General features: G+C 42.3%; 1 pseudogene; it reads left to right on the forward strand.

Annotated features, from left to right (window-relative positions):
- LOC103262929 overlaps positions 1-2,328 on the forward strand; it is a 19,339-nt pseudogene extending 17,011 nt beyond the window's left edge.
- Positions 2,329-2,935: the final 607 nt, after the last annotated feature.

Below are 2,935 nucleotides of genomic sequence, written 5' to 3' on the forward strand. Positions count from 1 at the left end.
AAAAAAAAAAAAAGGTATAAAGGACTTGGGCATTTGTGGATTTGGTATCCTTAGGGGATCCTGGAACCAATTCCTTATGATTACTAGGGGATAACTGTATACTAGTGAGTTAAAATAGTAAAAATTTAGGATGTAGTATTTTTTTTTTGAGTTGGAATCTCAAAAACTATGAGTGGACATAGATAAACGAGTAAACATAGATAAAACATAGATAAACGATCAAGTAGATTTAGTAGACTCAAAATAAGTGTTTTTTTTTTGTTGTTGTTGTTGTTTTTAGTTTTTTTTGAGTTGGAGTCTCACTCTGTCTCCCAGACTGGAGTGCAGTGGCCGCTCCCGGCCACCCCACCGCTGCCTCGCCTGCTGGGCTCCTGCGATCCTTCCGCCTCAGCCTTCCAAGTAGCCGGAATTACAGGCATGCGCTACCACGCCCGGCTGATTTTTTGATTTTTTGTAGAGATGAGGTCCAGGCGGGTTTCGAACCTGCAGGCTCAAGCAATCCACTCACCTCAGCCTCCCAAAGGCGCGGGATTACAGGCTGAGCCACCGAGCCCGGCTCAAAATAAGTTTTTAATATCAGAAAGAATATCAAGAAGCAGTACTGCAGTTTTCTCGAGCATTTAAATTGTTATTTCAATAATGTGACATTTTCGTTTAAAAATGCTCCCACTTAAAAAATATAATGTTCTAAGGTTGTGGTCAAAATCTTGCTCACTCTTCTAACTATTATCAAATATGTATTCAAACAAAGTACATAACTAAATCATCACATTACCTTTTTAGTCTTGGCAATATAGAGGGCTTATGAGTTTTTTATTTTTTTATTATAGATATGTGAGTGTTAACTACATAAGTAGGCTATATGCAGGTGAAGGCCGGGCTTTAAACTGGCCCTCACTTCCCCTGGTAGCGTGGACCAGGTACTCTTCGTGGTGTTACATGTCCCCCTCCTTCTCTACAGGGACTGTCTTGATAAAACCATTGTGAATTGAAAATATTATTTTAGCTGGGTGCAGTGACTTACACCTGTAATCCCAGCACTTTGGGAGGCAGAGGCGAGAGGATTGCCTGAGCCCAGCAGTTTGAGACCAACCTGGGCAATTTAGTGAGACCTTGACTGTACAATAAATAAAAAAATTAGCTGGACATGGTGGCTTGTGCCTGTAGTTACAGCTACTTTGAAGGCTGAGGCAGAAGGATTACCTCAGTCCAGAAGGGTCGAGGCTGCAGTGGCTGTGAGCATGCCACTGCCCTGCAGCCTGGGTGACAGAGTGAGGCTCCAACTCAAAAAAAAAAAAAAGAAAAAAGAAAATACTGTTTTTCTCATTTAATACACCTAACCTACTGAACATCGTACTTAGTCTAGTTACTTAAATGTGCTCAGAACATATTAGCCTACAGCTGGGCAAAATTATCTAATACAAAGCCTATTTTATAGTAAAATGTTGAATATCTCATGTAATTTATTTACTACTGTACTGAAAGTAAAAAACAGGCCTGGCACGGTGGCTCACACCTATAATCCCAGCACTTTGGTAGGCGGAGGCAAGAGGATAGTCTGAGTCCAGGAGTTCGAGACCAGCCTGGGCAACTTGGTGAGACCTTTTCTCTGCAATAAATCAAAAAATTAGCCAGGCACGTGATGGGCGCCTATGGTTCCAGCTACTTGGAAGACTGAGATGGGAGGATCCCTGAGCCCAGCAGGTGAAGGCTTTGGTGGCCGTGAGCGTGCCACTGCACTCCAGCCTGCGCAGCAAAGTGAGACTCAGACTCTTAAAAAACAAAACAAGGCTTTGCAGACGCTGCCGCCTTGAGCCTTTCCCATCAGCTATGGTCAACCCCACGTGTTCTTCAACATCGCTGTCGAAGGTGAGCCCTTGGGCTGTGTCTCCTTTGAGCTGTTTGCAGACAAAGTTCCAAAGATAGCAGAAAACTTTCGTGCTCTGAGCACTGGAGAGAAAGGATTCGGTTATAAGGGTTCCTGCTTTCACAGAATTATTCCAGGGTTTATGTGCCAGGGTGGTTACTTTACACGCCATAATGGCACTGGCGGCAAGTCCATCTATGGGGAGAGATTTGATGATGAGAACTTCATCTTGAAGCGTACAGGTCCTGGCATCTTGTCCATGGCAAATGCTGGACCCAACACAAATGGTTCCTAGTTTTTCATCTGCACTACTAAGACTGAATGGTTGGTTGGATGGCAAGCATGTGGTTTTTGGCAAGGTGAAAGAGGGCATGAATGTTGGACAAGCCATGGAGGGCTTTGGGTCCAAGAATGGCAAGACCAGCAAGAAGATCACCATTGCTGACTGTGGACAACTCTAATAAATTTGACTTGTTTTATCTTAAATTACCAGATCATTCCTTCTGTAGCTCAGGAGAGCACCCCCTCCATTCCATTTGCTCGCAGTATCCCTGTAATCTTTGTGCTCTTGCTACGATTCTTTGGGTTCCATATTTTCCTTATTTCCTTCCATGTCTAGTTGGATTGCAGAGAAATAAAAACGAAATAACAACAAACAAAACAAAACAAAACGATAAAGCTTATAAAGAGAATATTTGTGCCTCACATCTTTATTGGAAACAGTTTTTCTTTGTGGAATTAAGAATGCTATGCATTCAGATGAAAGGGGCATAGCCAATTACATAATTATTCTTAAGTACTTACTGTGCTTCATGATGGATGCTTTTTTTTTTTTTTGCTTTTTTTTTTTTTTTAGTATATGTGCTGCCGAAGCGATCACAATGGATGCTTTTTAAAAATGGAAACAATAAGCTTGAAATCTAAGCAAAAAAAATATTTTCTTTGAATTGTAATGTCACTCTGTCACACTCAGGGCCACTGCAACTTCGACCTGCCGGACTCAGGTGATCCTTCCACCTCAGCCTTCCAGTAGCTGGAACCACAGGCATATTCCACCATGCCTGACTA

This window comes from Carlito syrichta, unplaced genomic scaffold, assembly GCF_000164805.1.
Source record: "Carlito syrichta isolate Samal-C Ts95f unplaced genomic scaffold, Tarsius_syrichta-2.0.1 Scaffold304662, whole genome shotgun sequence".
NCBI classification, from domain to species: domain Eukaryota; kingdom Metazoa; phylum Chordata; class Mammalia; order Primates; family Tarsiidae; genus Carlito; species Carlito syrichta.